This window comes from Puma concolor, chromosome A1 (assembly GCF_028749965.1).
Source record: "Puma concolor isolate L17-30 chromosome A1, mPumCon1.1.hap2, whole genome shotgun sequence".
Classification (NCBI taxonomy): domain Eukaryota; kingdom Metazoa; phylum Chordata; class Mammalia; order Carnivora; family Felidae; genus Puma; species Puma concolor.
In genome coordinates, this window is record NC_141667.1 from 25371776 (window position 1) to 25392503 (window position 20728).

Consider the following 20728-nt stretch of genomic DNA (forward strand, 5'->3'; position numbering starts at 1 on the left):
GTAAAAAACCTGTCTTCCTGGGAGGAGAGAAGGAAAGACACGTCTGAATCTGTGTCTGCTTCCATCTGGAGAACGCCTGTTTATGTTGTGTAGAAAAGCCATCGGTATTGTTATCTCAGGAGACCCGGTTTGTTTTATATGTGTGCATGTTATGCATGCTATAACACGAAGCTGGCCAACCGATAGCGATGAGGTACTGTGTCCCTGGGAATTATAATTGCTCGGTCGGTAAAAAAAGAAAAAAAGAACATCCGACCGTAGCTGATAATAGCACAAGGTGCATTTTGGCAGTATAAAGGAGGAAACAGACAGAGTCACACAAGTTCTGAGTATGTTTTAACCCCCAAAAATAAGAAAGGAAAGGAAAGGAAAGCCTGGGGCTGAGGGAGTGTTACCGGGAGCGAATTGCTCAGGACTTCAAACACAGGGAGTCATTCTGTCAAGGGGAGGGGGCGGGCGGGGGCAGGCACTGGGCCTCTCTAACAAAGTCCTCCTCTCTTTGCTCCCTCCCACTTCATTCACTTGCAAATCAGTGTGTGCCCACAAGAGCCAGCTCTCGGGAGCCCGTAACCTTCCCATCCCAAGAGCTGCAGTTTCAGCGGCGGCAGCAAGAAAGGCAGAGCCCGCGACTGCAGAAGCAGCGGAGGCAGGAGCAGCCTGGGCGGGTCGCAGGGTCTCCCCGGGCGCAGGAAGGCAAGCAGAGGTGGGTTCGGTCTCTGTTGGCGGTGGTGGTGGTGGTGCAAGCCTTTTCTTTTTTTTTAATTCTGTAGCGTTGATGGAAGCCAATCAGAGAGAGAGTCCTCTCTGCCCGATGGGTGCCGCACGCCGGAGTTGGGAGGGATGCTCAGCCTGCGAGCCCGGGTCGGGGCAGGCGCGCGGGTCCGGCTGCGCGGGCGGCACTGCTGCCGCTGCCCAGGACAGGCGCGGGTTTCCGGGGAGTCTGGGCGCCGCTCCTCCGCCTTCTGGTAAGACCGATCCACCCTGGGGCTGGGTGGGAGCGTAAGTAACGGGCCGCGGGGAAGAACTCGCTGCCTTCCTCTCCGCGGGCAGAGGCTGCCAGGAGAGCTCCGGCATTTGCAAAGTTGGCTGGTCAATTACCAAGGGCGCTGGTGCGTGCAGGACCCGCAGAGCCGTTGGGGGCTTGATTTATTTCCACCTGCCCACATCACAAGGGTCTGTGCGGGGACTGCTTTGGCTGAGTTACATTTCTTGCCCTGGGGGGTAAAGCAGAAAATCAGGTAGCTTGAAAACTCCTGAATGCTCCCAATAAGGAAAACTTAAGCTAAATAGATGGTATGGCTCAGAGAAGGAGCCAAAGAAAACTGTTAGCTTGCACGTTCTGGGAAATGCCTGCCGGCTCACATAGGGAAAGAAATGCTTGGGTTGCAAGGAAAGTCCAACATTGGACTCCGAAAATGGAGCACACTGTCCAGGGAAAAGTCATGTGGACGACGCAGCTCGATGGTGCTCTTCCACGGCTGGCCAGGCACAAATCTGGGGGATTACGCCTCCCCCGGACTGGTTGGAGAGCAGACCAAGTATGCCGGGTTGTAGGTGTCCGATGCAGGAAAAGTGGAGCCCCCAATGCGTTAATCCCCGAATTTAGTAAGAGCGAATGTTGCTGTGTTGTGTACTGCAGCAGTTGAGAGCCGGGTTTACTTCTGTAGTTAAATATTCTTCTGCCAAGAGTTATCGGAGATCTCGAGATGGAGGCTGCTGGAGAGGTCAGCGTGGTGCTGAGAAGTGTTTTCACTGCTGCAATAAAATCCATATTTTATGGGGAGTTATATGCAGGTCCTTGTTAGTCCAAAGGGCTGTTCACCTGAGTTAACTACTAAGAAAATTCAAGTACCAAGAAGTTTAATCATCTGGAATAGCCCCACATTTCCCTCTCCCTCCTTCATTTTTTTGGTAAAGCTATTTTAATTATAATATTTACACTATAGAAGTATGTCAGCCCCTGTCTCCACCAATCTTCACTTTCACTTACTGAAGCACATAATGTGGGAAAGAAGAGATTTTTTCCTCCAAACATAGCTGGAATGGCTGGTATGTAGATGTATGGCTGCTCTAGAGGGGTGCACACGCAAAATATGGGCTTTCTGATTGTTTATTATCCAGGGGATAATAAACTCTTCTCTGTATCGGAAAAGGAACACAGAGATATACCTAGAAAATGTACAACTCTTCTAAGAATGAACAACAAATATGCTTATACAAACGGTAGCCAAGGATTGCTTTTCTTTTTTTTTTTTTTTTCTTTTCTTGCTGATACCTTTACCTGAAAAGAAAGCCTTTACGATTCTACTTTAGGAGAAAAAAAAAATTTTCTTCCAGTTTAGCTTGAGCATCATCCTTTGTGTAATAGCACTTGCATGGCTCTGTGTTTGCTATTTTAGAGATCCGGAAAACAAGTTGTGTGAAAAAAGGGGGTATGATCAAGCAGATGTCTTCATCATGTCAAAAGGAAGAGGGCAAAGTTTACACCAGAGGCCAGATTTTCAATGCAGAGCTCAGAAACTTAAAAGAAATCCAATATGTACTGGAAAATACAATTGCATAGGACTGTATCTCACCCCCTTTTGTTTTTGGTCTGTTCTAATTAAAAAGGTATTGGGAGGAAATAAAAGGCAGATCTTTTTCTACCTACTTTGATGGTTCATGGCATACTTCTGAAGCAGAGGAAGTAACAAATTTCTTCAGGAAAACATGAGAGGGAGCAGCACAGTTCTGAAGGAAAATGGCAATGGTTTAGTTCTACTGTACTTGTCTAAAATTATCTTTTACTGCCATTATAAGTGACAGACTGGATCCTCTATAGGGACTTTTAGTCCCTTTACTATCTGGCTTTTACATCAATTTATTGCAATTATATTTCTTAATGCTAACTTTGCAAAGATAATGTATAGAAACAAAGTCATTTTCTACCAAGTAGCCTACTCTCAGAAAATGTGTACCTTACCTCCTCCACCCACCACTTCCATCAGCTCTGCAAGTAAAAACTCACTTTAAGGCACTCTTCATTTTTTTTTTTTTTAATTTTTTTTTTCAACGTTTATTTATTTTTGGGACAGAGAGAGACAGAGCATGAACGGGGGAGGGGCAGAGAGAGAGGGAGACACAGAATCGGAAACAGGCTCCAGGCTCTGAGCCATCAGCCCAGAGCCCGACGCGGGGCTCAAACTCACGGACCGCGAGATCGTGACCTGGCTGAAGTCGGACGCTTAACCGACTGCGCCACCCAGGCGCCCCAAGGCACTCTTCATTTTTTAAGAAAAAAGTCTCTCTCACAAAATATTGCTCTGGGAAACTTGAAACAGTGAAAATTTCTAGAAAGCACAACTACAATTACAGGACATCAAAAGACACTTCATTCTGGCAAATGTGTCAATAAGTTGGAACAACAAATTCTTGAATATCTAATATATATGGTATATACACACATGTATAATATACATAGGGATTTTTAAAAATGATGAAATATGACAAATATTTTTAATAAAACCACGTATCCTCCTTAGGAAGTGAAATGTGTGGTCCCCCCTTCTGGCCCTTACTTGCTTTGCAGTCATAATGCCAACTTACCAAGGCTGCATCCTTTGAACTATCGAAACTTTTTTTAGTTGGAAGGGACCTCTAGTGGGTCACTCCATGCATTTCTCCCTGTAGTTCAGTTGCATCTGGATTTTGTTATCTAAGGTAATAAGTGCATAACAGCTTTTTCTCCATAGTTGAGTTAACGTCCTCCAAGTACTACCTTGACATTTACGCCAGGTCAAAATCATTATTATTGCTATCATGTGTGTGGTTCCTCTAATTTAAGGAACTCAGGAGTATTTGCACAGTGAGCTGGGCATGCAGACTTTCAGTAACTTTTCTATGGTTCCAAATAATAGCATTAGCCAATTAATAAAGAATTCACTTCCATCAATATAAGATTTTCCTTATTTCTGACCTTGCCAAGACTGTACTTCCTTCATTCAAATTTACCCAATAATAATAACGGCATTATAGTTATGACTCAAAACTTCCATGAAAAGCACCCCCACCACTAAAGAAATATTTGCTGAAAAAAATTTAATTAACCTTTTAGAGATCCATAAACATTCACAAGTATATTAAACTAAAGGCTTATAATATAAAGTCCCTATTCAAATAAGCATATATTAAATGTCCAAATGCTGTCTGGATGCATGCATCACCCTAATTTTGTGAGGTGTTTTTATTTTTCTCTTTGATGTATCACAACACATTTTAGGTAACCTGCTCCTTAAAAAAGTCTGCCTGGGACTTAAAGTAAGTTCTCTAGGGGTGAATCAGCTTCTTCTGCTGACAGTCTGCAGGTTGCAACTTCCAATTTAAAAATCTGTTCTAAAGTTTGAAATGTGTTCCAAATGAGATAACATCCGGCAGAAGCCAGTTGCCTTGTGCTGCTTGCTTAGTCACGGCAAACCATTCTTTGGGGTTGATCAGAATTAGGGTCTCGCTTATAAAAATAACGAACAGTGACTCAGTCTGAATTGCATTTTTTAATAGTGTTTCAGCTAGCTAGTGTCTACTGAGCTCACCTTATTTGCTTCACAAAAAGGTGAAAATGTAGATAATCAAACATTCTCTGGTACAATTTTTTTTTTTTCTGAATAATGATTCTAAATACAAAGACTCAAGAACATCATGCTAATAGGGAAATTGCTAAAAGAGAAAAAGTAAAACTCTCACACAGAGAGAGACAGAGAGCACACCCAGTTGTGACACTGTTCCGATAATATTAGAGAAGAAATATAGAAATGTAGGGCTTGGGTTGGTTTTTTTTTTCCTCCTCAGTCTTTTATTTCTCTTTTTGTTCTCCATTGGGATTTTTATTTTACTTTGAAGACAGATGAGGTTGGGGCACTTACCTAGATCTAATATTTTTGTTTAAGCTTTCCTCTTATGAAGATTAACTGGCCTACATTTTAAAAGTGCTATTCCTAAGGAATGCTCCCTTTTTCAAAGCAGTCATATGAGAAACTTCAGGTTATCCCTAATTAGTTGTAGAGCCAAGTGTATACAGTCTTTGTAACGCCATCACTTACAAAGTAGGAAGAGAAGAGGGGGAAATTCATACAAATAACTATGGACTAAAAGCTCTTTAAGCCAAAATGGCTGGGTCAGAGGGGACCAGATACAACCAGTATCTAGTTGTTTAAGACTGTACTACCCAGGAAATTTTTAACTCTTCCAACAAAGATAACTCACTGAAGAAAGAACGCTCTGAGCACACACGCATAAATGTAAACTAGACACATATGCAGAGGGCGCTGTGTCCCTCATCCCCACAGATTAGAGATTATTTTACCTTGTTTCATCCGTTTAATACCTTTATACTAACACTGTTAGGTGCTTATTTCCTCTATTAATCAGATCATCTTGCTGAGATTTATGAGAGGAAGAGTTTAATTAAAGCCAGAATGGTACTATTAAATTTGATGTGCAGTATAAATGGGCAGCATGGGTCCCAAGCTTCTCCTACCATATGCAGTGCTATCTTGTGGAAGAGAGTATCTTATGAATATGAGAAATACAAAGCTAGCCACCACCGGGAATAATTTGTCTTCATATTTCATCACTTGAAATCACTGTGCTTTTTCTTTCTATAATTTCCTAAATTGGTAGATCTGCCCAAAAGATGTTTAGGAGACTCAATAAGTTATAGGAATGGAAAGCAACAAGAGAAAAATAAATTGAGGAGGTGTATAAGCAAAGGAAAAGAAATGAAGAGATGAATTTTTACATAAAAGGGAAACATAATAGAAACAGAATCAAAATTGCTGTTTTTACACAATGTGCATTTTCTACTTTATAAATATTGCTACTATTAAATACAATCTTATAAACACAACATCATTAACATGTTTATAAACACTACACTTCTCTACAATGGAATGTAAATTTGAAAATGATCCTTTAAAAAAATCACTATCTAAAGGAAATGATCCTGCATGGATCATAAAATAACCAAAGAAACATGTTTTTTAAAAAGTGGTCTAAAATCTCAGGAGAATCAAAGAAAGAGGTTTTCTTACTGCTTTGAAGAATAGTGACTCTTCTACATCTATTATCTTTATTGTTCTGCAAGCTAAATAGATCTACTGTGTGATCTTCTAGCACATGCAAACCAAAATATATAATAGTGAGACACCTCAAATATAAGTCACCCATTTCAATTCTATGTGTGGGAAAGCATGATGAAAGACTGAACTAGCAAGACAGTTCTCTCCACCCCTACGCATGCCTGTTAGTGTGTGTGTGTGTGTGTATACACACACACACACACACATATATATACATGTATATATTTATATACATATATATGTATATATGACAGCCAAGATTAAAAAAAACACTAACCATTAGGCTCAGATTTTTTATACATTAAAAAGTTAATGATAGGGGCGCCTGGGTGGCGCAGTCGGTTAAGCGTCCAACCTCAGCCAGGTCACGATCTCGCAGTCCGTGAGTTCGAGCCCCGCGTCGGGCTCTGGGCTGATGGCTCAGAGCCTGGAGCCTGTTTCTGATTCTGTGTCTCCCTCTCTCTCTGCCCCTCCCCCGTTCATGCTCTGTCTCTCTCTGTCCCAAAAAAATAAATAAACGTTAAAAAAAAAAAATTTTTTTTAAATAAAAAAAAAAAAGTTAATGATAAAGTAAATGAAAATAAAACTTTACTGAGCTTTTCTACATGTTACATGCTGTTCTAAGCATTTTACATGTATTCTGTATAGTAATGATTATACACTAAGTAAAAAGGAAAATGTTATACTTATATCCTTTTTATTTGGCCCTTTTTTGGTTCGAATTTCCAGGGAATTTCTGCTTGAGCTAAGCACTTAATGAATGTGCTGTTTACTAACACTTGTGCTATCTTAGAATTTAAAGTCTGACTCTCTGAGAAATACATAGCAGCAGAGGGCATGGGTATGATTTGATTATTTTGACCAAAGCAATGCAGATTTTAAGGCTGGGAAAAATTCTTGTAGGTTACTCATTTTTGAAAAACTACTTGCAAGCATGCATTACAGCTTATAATTGTAGTAAAAAGTGTCATGTGAGCCATTTGAGTGTAATGGTACTTTTTATAAGAGAATAAATGATCTCTTACCTTCAGAGATAGCCTCATGTTGGAGGAGTATTTGAGGAAGGTAGCTAAAAATGACAACTATTCATTTCCTTGACAGGGGCATCCCACCTGTGCAGCACCCTTTGAAAGCATGAGTCCTTTCTCAGTGCATTGGATATTCTCACTCTGTACATAGTATTTAGGACTATGGGTAGAGTTGAGTGAGGTCATAGTATTTCCCCTCCTTATCTGATGAGTAAAAATAATTTTTTTCTTCTTTGATGACCACAATTTTGTTATTTAATTACCATCATAGTTCAATATTTGTTCTGAATGATTTCTCTCCCCAGTAAAATTTCACACCAAAAAAAAAAAAAAAAAAAAAAAAAGTTGGGGGTGGGGAAGGAGGACATCCTATTAGCTATATAATAATATTATATATGGTTGATATTGATGAGCCATTTTCATTAAACCTTATTCTTTCTATTGCCAGTATTCAAAAAGTCATGTAGTTAATCCAGCTTTCATGGACAATGTGATAATTACAAGTAAAATCAGAGAATGTGAGACACTGGAGCTTAGAAATGACTTGACCCAATATCCATCATTTACATTTGAGATACTTGATGACCAGGGAGGTTAGTGAGTTTTCTCTATCTCTCCTTTCTGTAACTTCTGGCTGTTGGGCAGTGTTGCTTTTTATCATCTCCACTTAATTATGGCATTAAAAACTGAAGAGGAACTTTAAATCTATAAATTGTTATTTATAAATATGCTGTGAAGGAGCAGACATGGAAACTTACAGATAAAATGAGGATTTAGGCTTTAGAAATTTCATGTGTTTGTACCATTTTGTAAAGTTCCCAATGTAAAGAAGAATTAAAACTTTCCTTCGAACTTTTGACCACTATTTGGGGGACACATTGTAAAATTTAGGTTTTTATTTTATTGTAATGGCCTGATGGTTGTTTTGAGTGAGCTTTATCTAAGTCAGTGATTCCCCAGGCTATCCAAAGTGTCCATCTTTGGAAAAAAAAAAAAATTATTGGTCAGTGATTGGATATAAAAAATTATGACAACCTACTGTGTTTTTCATAAATCTCAATTTATTTAAGTACCCAGTGACCTTCCCCCTTCTTTAGAGTTAACATGTCAATTCTTTCACAAAAGTGTGTGGATAGATTATGTTATTTTTTACCCTTATCAAAATTAAAATCTGGCAAGCAACCCAAAGTCAACCCTACCTCCTTAAAAAAAAAGAAACCGTTAATGTTCCATAAAATCCAAAAGTCTGAGGAGACTGGGTTAGATAATGAATAACATCATGTTGAAAAATGATTGACCTACTTCTCTTCCTTATTTGGATGAATAAAAAGTAAAGGGGAATCATAACGATATTTAAGAGTCAAATAGCCAAAAAGACAAACTAAACAAAAGTCATTCAATCAAAAGGTATCCTTGGATCCCTTAATTAAACCTTATAGAGATTAATACAAATGTTTGGAATACTAATACAGTCTTTGACTATATTAACAAGTCCTCCAAAGGCATGCTTTTCCAAGCTCTTGGCCAGAATGTGTCATCAACAATGAATTTGCCCACTTGATTACATAGTGGATTCTTCAGCGGAAAACAAAGTTTTAAATTTACATCTAACTTGATGACTTAATGAAAACCCAGCTCAACTGAACCATTCACATTATAAAAAAGGTATCTTTTTTTTCCATAAAAGTGAACTTTACATAATTGTGGACAAATACAAATTTTCTAAGATGCTGCATTGTATTTTAAGGTTTGCATTTTTATTTCAAAAAGCAATTGCCTTCTAGCTTATAGTGTAGATTTCAGTCATGAAAATGAGCTTATCATATTTTTAGCTGCAAAGCTTAAACCTCTTTTGCAGGATTAAAAAAAGAGAGTTTCATTAATCTACTATCATCCATTTTACAAAATGTTTGAAACTGCTCAATTTCACATTCAGCTAAAATATTCTAAGCTCTCCTTAGCAACAGGTTCTAATTTAACACAGATCAAAATGGTGTGGTCAGACTAAGTAATCACCAATGTAAAATGATAAAATCCACCAAGACTGGAATATTACTACTGAATCCTAATTTGAACCAAGTCAAGCTACTATATCTCCCAACAATTATTCTCATATTAAACTACTTGTTTAAAAAGTATCTAGTTGAGATTTTTGTCAGTGTTTCATAAATTAATTCCATGTTGGAGGCCTTGTGATAAATATCAGTGCCACAATTTCACTCTCTTCCTGACTCCTATCTGTCTTTTTACCAAAAAGAAAATATTTGGGGCAAGTCCTAACTAAGACAGAATCAAGGGGTCACTTACTGATTAGTATCATCAAGAGGAGTGGTCCCAAACCTCCAGATCCAGAAAGTACTAACTCTGCAATAAGTTTTGAATTCAGAGAAAGTATATTTACCTGCAGGTAAATTGCCTTTGAAATAAGTGCAGGCATGCCAAATACAGATCTCATATTTAAAAATTTTGTCTCATGATACTTCCTTTTCTTCCTCAAGTTTGCTTTTAATTCTCAGATGCCACACTCCAAAATATCTTTCCAAATAGCACCATGGTTTGTTTTTCTTAAAAACGTCCCCATTGAATTTAAATGTGTGTATATTTTGTGTTCTAAAAAACACTGGAATCAAATTAAAGAAATGACCACAAGAGAGGGAGGGACACTGCAAGATGTCTGGTGATCAGGTGAATAACCACTTTCTCACCAAACAGAATGCTAAATAAGACAGTTTATTGAAAATATGAAGGCAAAAGCTACATAGAGCAAAATGCTCTGAAGTGACTGAGTTTAATGTAATGTAGTGAAAGATTTTTATACAGTGGACAGAGAGAGGAGAAATATTTGAAACCCTATGCTGGATTAATTGGGCTCTTAAGAACAAGAAGTTTGCTTTGCACCCTGAATGTTCTGAACATTTATAGAGCATATGTTTGCTTCCCAATTTGTCACTAAATTAAAATGGATTTTTAAAAGGCTTATTTTTTTTTCTTTTTTTATCTATATGACAATTTTTTCATCATGTCTGGTTAGAGAAACTAATCACAGAAAACAAGAGCCAAACTTCGCCTTGCTTTGTAACTGAGAAATATACACTAATATCCATAATGTTATTAAGAAAGACTTTAAAGCAAGGAGAGCAATTTAGGCTGAGTGTTAAACTCAGCAATCCAAAGAAACAGCCATGAGGCTCCAACTGCTCAAAAGATGCCCTGCTTGTCAAATACTTTCCAATTTAGTTTTTACCTGAATGACAAGTACTCCTAAAAACAATGCCAAGACTTTTAGAAAACTCCTTACTTGATTCCCTGCACGGCAAAAGCACACCTGATCCACATATAAGATGGCTTATGGAATAAATAAATCCAGGTTGAGGAGAAAGGAGAAACAATTTTAAAATATCACTTCTCCATCTCCAGATCACAGTTTTAAGGTGAAAGCATCACTAGCAAATATAAGCACATAGTGAGGGCTCAATAAATGCTTACTAGGTAAAATTCTCATACAAGCTACAAGATTCTCTTCAATAAATATTTTCCCAATTTACTTCCTTTTCAAGTTCATTCACAGCAGTGAAAAAATCTAACTTTTCTATCCCACGCTAATCATTTTTAATAATTCTGCTTCTTTAAAAGGAGCTGATTTCAAAGGAAACCCTATCCATGGTGTCCTGAGAGCTAGAGGGACTAAGCATGAAAATAGAGCTGCCCAGCTTCAAAATCAGGCCACCAGACCTCTTCTTCCTTCAGGCAGACTTTTTATTAAACTTGGTATGAAACAATGTTGCCTGGAGCCTGATTAACAATTTATGCCTTCCTAAACAGATTAGCAAGAAGTCTGTCATTTTGATTTTTTAATTCTTAATTTATGTTTGGAAACAGGAAGTACCTCTGAGTTTACATTTTCAATGTATTTTCTTTTTAAGAATCCAAGCATAAACTAAACATTGTTCTGAGATTTTTTTCTTTTACAGTTTTAATATCCATGTATATTACTATACATTTTCTATGATAAATAAAGCAATTGCTTTTTTGCTAAGTGAGTGACTTTTTTCACCTCCCATTCAAATAACCCTACATATTCTTTTAAAAATATCATGAAATACAAAAATAAGAAAGATGACTGGGAAAACTGAGTAGGATAACAATAAAAACTAACACTTAGAGAACACTTACAATACTCAAGGCACTGTTCTAAATGTCTTATAGGAATGTAATGTTCATAACAATGCTCTGAAGTAAATTCTGTCGATCCTCCTGATTTTAAGACAAGACTAGAAAACAGAGCAGTTAAGCAATTTGCCCAACGTCACACAGCTAGTAGAGTTGACCCGTAAATAACACAAAGGTTAGGGGCACCATCCTCCATATAGCTGAAAATCTGGGTACAGCTTTCAGGTCCCCCAAAACTTAACTAATAGTCTACTGTTGACCTAATAACATAAACAGTCAATAACACATATTTTGTATGTTGTATGTATTACATACTGTATTCTTGCAATAAAGTAAGCTAGAGAAAAGAAAATATTAAGAAAATTATAAAGAAAATACAATTACAGGGGCGCCTGGGTGGCGCAGTCGGTTAAGCATCCGACTTCAGCCAGGTCACGATCTCGCGGTCCGTGAGTTCGAGCCCCGCGTCAGGCTCTGAGCCTGGAGCCTGTTTCCGATTCTGTGTCTCCCTCTCTTTCTGCCCCTCCCCCGTTCATGCTCTGTCTCTTTCTGTCCCAAAAATAAATAAACGTTTAAAAAAAAAAAATTTTAGAAAATACAATTACAGTGCTGTACAGTATCAAAAAAATCCACATATAAGTGGACCCGCACAATTCAAACCCATGTTGTTCAACAGTCAACTGTACCTGTCAGAGATAAGTTTGATGGCCCATACTCTTGACTGCTGAACTCTTATGCCTTTTATGCTTAATATGTATGCACTCAAAAAGATAATGGACAGATATAGATTCAAATGTATGTATCTCAAATCCAAAAATAATGTCAAAAGTGTAAGTATATACAATATATACAGTATATGTAACGTACACATTTCTCAGGATTCAGAAATACTACTAGAAAGAAAATAAGAAAACACATCTTTCCTTTTCATCCCTCAATGAATGTATCAGTATATTTGCATAACAATTAATGATCAATTAACATTGGCCCAAAGCATCAGGTATCAGCCTCACGAAAGCCTTTTAGTTTTAGGCCTGGCTATTCATGTTGAGTCAATCTTGCAATCACTTAATGCTTGTCCCAAAGGGCCTAGCAAGAGTATTGGGAGGTTCAGATTCATCATTCATTTATTTATTCCTTCTGCAATATTTACTGAAGGCCTCCCGTGTCCAGTGCAGGAAAGAGAGACAGTGGATGACCAGACAAACATGCACTAGCAATTTGGGGGAAATTGATTTATTTCTTCATACTCTAAAGCACATAAATCTTATATGGACTAAAGATTCAGGAGTACAAAATAAAACTGTTTAACTTTACTAACCAACAATTAGGTAAATCTCTATTTACAATGTTGAGATAGTAATAGAACCCCTGAGCATGAAGCCAGAACTTAAAAACAAAGTAAAGGAAGACAAGCATCATTTGATGCATGGTCTATTAATGGTAGGCCAATAATACCAGCTTTGTAGATAATGAATAAGACATCCAGAGTTGACTATGTTTTGTCTTCTCTCCATAGTTGCATCTTACATGAATATAGAAATTATCCTTTAATTTCAGGTTACATTATGATTTGTAGGGTCTCTATTTATTTTTTAGGCTTGGCTTTTGACTTTCCACCCCAGCTCAGAAACAACCACACATCCAAAACCGTTCACTATCAAAAGCTTATTAGAGTTTTATTCTTGATAATACAACTCTGAATACATTCACAGTGTTTCTTTCAGCAACCCTTACAATATTACCAAAGAGTCTGCTGTACAGCATAAAGCCTTATATATATTGACCAGTAGAAATACATTCAGCAAGAAATCACTTTACCCCCAAGAAGACAAGCTGAAATTAAGGTTTAGGTGAGGGGATTTCAAATCAATTGAAGCATTTATTTTTTTTTTTTAATTTTTTTTTCAACGTTTTTTATTTATTTTTGGGACAGAGAGAGACAGAGCATGAACGGGGGAGGGGCAGAGAGAAAGGGAGACACGGAATCGGAAACAGGCTCCAGGCTCCGAGCCATCAGCCCAGAGCCTGACGCGGGGCTCGAACTCACGGACCGCGAGATCGTGACCTGGCTGAAGTCGGACGCTTAACCGACTGCGCCACCCAGGCGCCCCTCAATTGAAGCATTTAATGAACACTTTTGTACAAGGCATTGTGTCAGGTGCCATAGATAACACCATGGTTTGATGTCAGGTCGGTTCCAATATGTATTTAATATTAAATAGGACTGCTCGAAACTACCATATTAGAAACGTATTTAATGAACAGATAGGTGTTCTGTCAGGATTGAGTCTTCAGTCATGGAACAGATTAGGATCTACCTTTGCTAAATGGCTGACACCCGAACTCAGTACTAATATTGAGCTGGTGTGCACCGGAAGAGCTATTCTGGTTGCTTACCTCTGGTATCCCCATCCATCTTCACCTGGCCAAACCAAATCTCACTGGATCTTTAGGGAAAAGTCTATTTCTCCAAGAAGCTTCCTCTGACCTTCACTCACCTGTCCTGCTTTTGGCTTAGATTTCTCACTACATGACTGTATAACAGGCCTTACTTAATCTCAGTGCAACTGTAAAAACATCTGTCCAAAAGTCTCTGCATGATAATCTAGGCCTCACCGATGAAATCACATGTAAGCACCTGGAAAACAAAGTCTCTGGGACTTATTTTACCACTAAGGCCTAGCACTGTTTTTGACATACAGCAAGAACACATTATTCCGGACTACCTTTATATGTTTTTACATTATTCATGTTGGATGTTTGTTTTCGTTACTTATAATCAGATTTCCTTTGTTCACAACACAAGAAAGTCAGTGCAAGCCTTCCAGACTGTCCAGGCCAAAGGGATACATCCAACAGAAGAGTGATATCCCTAGGACAACCTTGGTGACTTTGGCCAAATATCTGAAATAAAGTTACAAACCCTGTAACTGGCAGGTCTCCTAATACAATACTTGAGGGTTTTATTGTTATTATTATTATTATTATTATTATTATTATTATTATTAGGATGTCTTCTTATCTAAAAGTTGACTTTTGCCTGGTCACTCTACACCAAGAAAGACATAGAATTGTTTATAGTTTTTATTTATGTGTTCAGGCTGAAAACTGTGGCTGTATATTTTCTCTCTTTTGTGTAGACTAGTATGATAAACCTTGATTATCTTTTGGTTTATAATCCACCCACAGTAGTACATCACACTGAATCTACAAAACAGTCTGTGGAACATTCTTGTGTAATTTTCAGTAAGGAAAATAATTTTTCCCTTAAATTCTCACCCTGGCAATGTTTCTTAAGGTTCTATAGGAAGTTTAATACCAGATTCTACATACCTTGTTATAACCTTGAACATAGCTGTACAAAATAGATTGAATTTAATTCAACTGATTATGTAGTCCTGTTTCATTCCTTAAGTGGCAGTCAATGCATGGAATAGAATCTTCATGAATATTGCCTGGCAATGAAATATGCAGTTCAACCCAGCTCTATCTGAGCATGCCAAATGTTTTGTAAGGTTGTGAGATGAAGTGGAAGAGGTTTGGATGATGTTCTTTATACTTCCCCTTTTAATGTGATATCCATCAGCCTGAAGTCTAAGGTACATGGAGAATTTTAAACTTACTAATCAATACTATACAATAGTTTGTTTCATATAAGTGATTTTCTAGACTAGAATAAGTATGGTGATATAGGCTATCGAAGTTTTCTTTTTTTAATGTTTATTTATTTGTTTTTGAGAGAGAGAGTGCAAGCGGAGGGAGGGGCAGAGAGAAACGGAGAGAGAGAATCCCAAACAGGCTCCACACTGTCAGCACAGAGCCTGACTTGGGACTCGAACTCATGAACCATGAGATGATGACCTGAGCCGAAATCGAGAGTCGGAACTTAAGCCACTGAGCCACCCAGAGGCCCCTCTTGTCAAATGTTCCTATTACACCTCACTACTGTGGAATATTGTAACTTCCAAGGAAAAGTAGTAAAAACTCAGGATTTACCAAAACTAAAACAGTGAGTCCCAAGATTCTTCTCTGCCTCTTGACCATTCTCTTGATTAATACTTTCTTATCAGTAACATCACTCATTAACACAAGTAATCTAAACTGCCTAGGGTCAGTCCTCTCTCATACTTCACATCTTCAACTTCAGAATGGTAAGTAGAGAATTAAAGGATTTTCAGGAGTGATTAGCTAGTGGGGGTGGAGGGGAAGCCAATAACTAAGCCTATTAACAGAGGAAAGGTGATCAGAAAAGCAAGCTATAGTAATTCACGTTCAGCATCCTAAAGATCTGATTACTCTTTCTCACTAAGTGTTTTCAGCCTGTGTATTAGGATGCTTTGGGCTACGGGTAAGAGTAAATCCCATTTCAAACTGCATAAGAAATAAATAAAATTACATTTTACATGAGAGACAGTCCATAGGAAGGCAGGCTTAAGTGGTGTGGTCAAAAATTCAGGATCTTTCCGTCCCTCCATCCTCCCATCTTGGGCATCAAAATCACTCAACCAGGGATTTCTCTCAGACTTTAAGGTTGCCAGTGGCAAGGGGGCGGGCCACATACTTCCTTATTCTTGTCTGGCAGAAGAGAGAGAAACGTCTCTTACAGTCAAGAAGTAAGAGCAATGCCCTTCAGTCTGATAGTCCTATTAAGCCAGTTTGGGTCATACAACCACTCTTACTACATTATTAATTGCTTAGAAATCCTATTTGCTAATTGGCTCTTTAGACTTAAGATCCATTCTTGAGATCAGCTTCCTTGATTCCTGTACTGTATTATACAAGTAAGGGCTTCAATGGGATTCAGTTTCATAAATGACAGTTAGAGGTAATAAAGAACAAGACCAAAATCCACCTAGTCCACCAAGTGAGGGTTACCTGCAAAATGGCAATTAGAGTGATACTTACACCATTTGAATGACCTCTATTCCTATTTCATTTTACTCTGTGCACAAAGCAGGGTTTTGGTGTATTTGTTTTGAGAATAGACTGACTAGAAAGTCATCACTGTCCAAAAAGAAAACATTTTTTTCATCTAGCCATTGGAGGCTTAACTAGCTGGAAAGAAAATATAATTTCATTTTGTTCCCATAGTCTCATTTAGAAAATAATCTTAAGAGATTCAAAGGACACCATACCATGTGAGCACTTTTCTTGCTCTCAGGGGGTTTGGCTTGGGCTTTAACTTTTCTAACATGTTCTGAAGTGTTTTCTTAAGCAACATTTTTGCCTTTAGCACTGTCCTAACCACTGGAGCTTTAAGAAAACTTTTGAAAATGTTGTTTAAAAATAGAATCACAAAACATTTTCTCCTTTATTGCTAAAAATAACCTGAATCTTTCCTTAAGAACCCCCCTTTTTTTTTTATTTTAGGTTTTATCTGAAAGGCAAATAAGCTGAAAGGCAGATGTTTATCTAAATCCAACTTAAAACAGTAAGAAATAATTGTAAAACATAAAATGAAAACCCAACAGAGTTCTGCCCCTGTTGTCTGGGTAATTTTAGGCCAAAGTACGGTTCTGAGATTTTTTTTTTTTTAATGCATTAATGTGGATGCGATGTATGCCACACAACAGGATGTTCCTAAAACATCCTGTAATAAAGTCTAAGGTCTAAAAGCTTATATATTTTTCCCTAATCTTATTTGTATTCCCTTAGAGCTGACCTTGCCACAGTGTGAGTTCACCTCTCTGCAAATATTTAACTATAACAAAAATCTCTTTTATTTATTTATTTTTTTCTGGCCTAACAATGTGGGGGCAGAATTAAGGAACCAAGACCATACAAGCTTAACGTTTAATCAAGAGATGAGTAATTGGTGACATTTTGAGGAAAGAGAGCATCTTGATCATTAAACTCCTAAACTGTCCTACTTTTGCATGACAAAGGGAGTCCCAGGGTGACTGTGTTGACACAACAGGCAGGAGACCCTGTCGGACATTTCGTTTAGTGCAGTTTCCTCCAATAAAATGAGGATAACGGTAGTTTCAATTTCATAAGGGTGTTATGAGGAGTTACCAAGATAATGCCGCAAAGAACTTAAGCAGAGTACAGAGCTTGTGGGAAACAGCCCCCAAATGCTAAGTGTTTGTTTTGTTGTTACTATTGTTATCATTATTTCTTCACATTTTCAGTCAAGTTGAGGTTTTGGGGGTATCTTTAACATGCTGCTGGCTTTTTTTTTTTTTTTTTCTAATTTCACTAACTGGAATGAAGCACATTTTTTTATGTCACAAATGTAACGTGCCACTGAGGGCAATATGCCCATAATTCTTCTCACTGAACCCTGTTTTGGCTGACACAGTGAATGTGCCAAATATGGCTTAACTTCAGAATTTCCTCAGAGCCTCTTCAGCACTGTTCCCCAGAAAATCTGCAACCTGAGCTGGGCTCCTCATCTGGGCTTGCAAAGGTGTGAACTGTGGTCAAGATGAAGTAAAAATGATCAATGCGAATTCTCTGGAGCACTCTGTTGTCCTGGCCTGTGGGTGGTCCTTTAACCTGTTTGCCAGCCTCCCCTCATCCACGTGGTAGTGACCGGAGAAATACAAGGGCCTGAGCAACACAAGGCGCTCACATGAGCGCGCGCGCACGCACACACACACACAATCAGTTCCACTACCAAAAACGCCGCAAATAAAATGGGGTAAAGAGGTTCCAGTGCAGGATGGCAAGATGGAGAAAAGCAAGGGCCTGAGCAACACACGGTGCTCACGTGAGAACACACACACACCAGCTCCGCTACCAAAAACCTCAAATAAAATGGGGCAAGGAGGTTCCAGTTCAAGATGGCGGCGGTGACTGGAGAAAAGCGAAAAGCAAGGGCCGCAGCAACACACGCAAATAAAATGGGGTAAGGAGGTTCCAGTGCAAGATGACGGCCTACGAGGGTGCTAAGCCCGCCTCCTCCCACAAATACACCCAATCTACGGCTGCAAACGGAACAGCTTCCGGTGGAAGACACTCAAACACCGGCTGCGTGACTCCTAGGGGAGCAGGCGCCCTGGGAGCGGGCAAGAGAGGCCCGGCACACCCTCGCGTGAAGGCCATCCCCGGCGCAGGCCCGGCGGCCGGTCAGGAGGGAACTCAAAACCCGTCGCCTCTCCCTGTGGAGCAAGAGGTGTGAACCCCACGCGGCTCCTCCGCGCTCTGAAGCCCCGCATCTGAGAAAGGAGCCCCAGGCCATCCAGCGTGGAAGGTCGGCGGGGCCCCCGACCCGAGGCTGAACCAACGTGAGAAGCCACCCCCCCCCTTGAAGGACTCCGGCGCACAGACTCACCAGCCCCAGGGTCCAGCGGGGAAGCAGCCGGGCAGGGGCGCGGGGTCTGCGACGGTGCGGGAGAAGCCCCTCTGCTCGTCCCGCAGCTGCAGCGGGAGGACCGGCTTCGGCCCCGACGTACACGTGGGGGCTGAGGAATCCTCCACAGACGGTGACTGGCGGCCGCCCTCCCCGAGCTCCCTCTGCGGCGCTCCCCGGTGGGCGCCACCATCACGCCTTCCTCCTGCCAGGCTCCAGAGCCCCAACGTGCCCGCGAAGGGAGCTTGAACGCACAGCTGACCCTGGTGGCCAGAGGGGTTGCGTTCCAGGGTCCCACACCGGGGAGAGAGACTTCTTAGCGGGCCGCGTCGCTAAGCGCTGCACACCTCAGCGTGAAGCACACCTCCACTTTGGCGTGGAAAAAGTCCTATGTGCTTGGCCTGGGGGCAGGCAAAAGTCTGGCACACATCCAGGAGCCTAGGACGCGCCGTCAGGGAGCGGAGGCGGGGCGCGCCATCTTTGCTCGCTCTGCGCTCTGCCTGGGCGCCGCGAGCCCCCGCCGGAGCTTGTACGCTCATCCCCAGCAGTGTTTGCACCTGGCGCTGGCGGCGGCCGGGCCTTAGGCTTGCGGGCTCGGGACTATATATATATATATGTGTGTGTGTGTGTATGTATATATATATATATATATATATATACACATACAGTATATATATACAGTATATATGTATACATATGTATATGGCATATATACAGTATATATATATATGCATGAACTTTTTCATGCAAAGTTACTTTTATGTGTAGAAATATGATTATATAACCACAAAAGTTCGCCGAGTTGACTTGTGTCATAATGATAAAGTTAAATCTGTTCAGAACAAAATTATTAGACTTTCAGAAAAAAATATTAATTTCCATTTTTAATTCATATACATACTTTTTGCAAAGCATATGTGATCAATATAAGACGTTCCAGCATGAAAAACATTACATTAAAATATGTGGGGGAGGTTAAATGGAAATGAGTTCAAAAGAGGAATGGTATAAAATTTCTGACTATTAAAATGATCTTATTCACATATTTTTTTAATGAGACTATCGAATTGTTACTGTATTAAGATTCCATTGAAAAATATTTTTAAGTGATTTCAGTTTGTTTTAATGTTAATATTTACAGTTGGCCAGGAATTGCATTATTTTTAACAACTTAGAGTAAAATATTTTAGTTGTTAATGGAAGAAATACATAGATTTTTCAGTATTACTTTCATTGACATGCAACCAAAAAGTCTGAGGTACCCTATGGTAGACCATGGAAGACTAGATTGTACATACTCCACCACTTGTTCGTACCAACTTAGCTGACATGCTTTTGCTCTGAGGCTCTGGTTCTTCCCTAAATTCATCAGTTGGGACACCTCCATAGCCAACTTTAGACTTCCCAGAAACATAGTCCAGGTAACTCTGCACCAAGCCCAGGCTAATTCCTTCGCAGTCATCCCCCTAACACGAGTGCAGAAAACATCAGATCACAGGTCCCTCCTGGCAGGTTTCCAATTTTAAGGTCTCCTGAAAATGTATTGATCAAAACTAAGAACAGACAGGGGCGCCTGGGTGGCGCAGTCGGTTAAGCGTCCGACTTCAGCCAGGTCACGATCTCACGGTCCGCGAGTTCGAGCCCCGCGTCGGGCTCTGGGCTGATGGCTCAGAGCCTGGAGCCTGTTTCCGATTCTGTGTCTCCCTCTCTCTCTCTGCCCCTCCCCCGTTCATGCTCTGTCTCTCTCTGTCCCCAAAATAAATAAATGTTGAAAAAAAATTTTAAAAAAAAAAAAAAAAACTAAGAACAGACAAAGACACAAAGAGAGCCAGATGAGTCAAATTCTCTGTTTCTCTAACTCTATAATGATACGGTTTCACTAATAGTACATTCAATTTACATTACTAAACACAATACTTAAAATTGTAGTATTCAACTTAATGAATTCAAATGTAAGTGATGTTACACTTTTTTTTCCTAAAAATGAGAGGCTCCATGCAGGATCTTAGTATTGGAGACTGTATCAGATACCACTCAGATCTCCTCAGCTTCGCCTGTCTCTCCTTCCAGCCACTGCCATGACAACCAGTTCTTCACAGGTTCTGACCCACTTCTTGCAG

At 39.6% G+C, this 20728-nt stretch overlaps 1 protein-coding gene across 3 annotated transcripts in view; it reads left to right on the forward strand.

The window, feature by feature from the left end:
• Positions 1–511: 511 nt before the first annotated feature.
• The window catches only part of CDH6 (cadherin 6), a 128733-nt gene continuing 108516 nt past the window's right edge, over positions 512–20728 (forward strand). The window contains exon 1 of one of the 3 annotated variants that reach the window (XM_025924669.2): positions 512–703. The gene's annotated coding sequence lies outside the window, so the exon portion shown is untranslated. Of the gene's footprint in view, positions 704–811; positions 966–20728 lie in introns of those variants that run through there. The other 2 variants (XM_086676400.1, XM_086676392.1) reach the window with 2 other exon arrangements.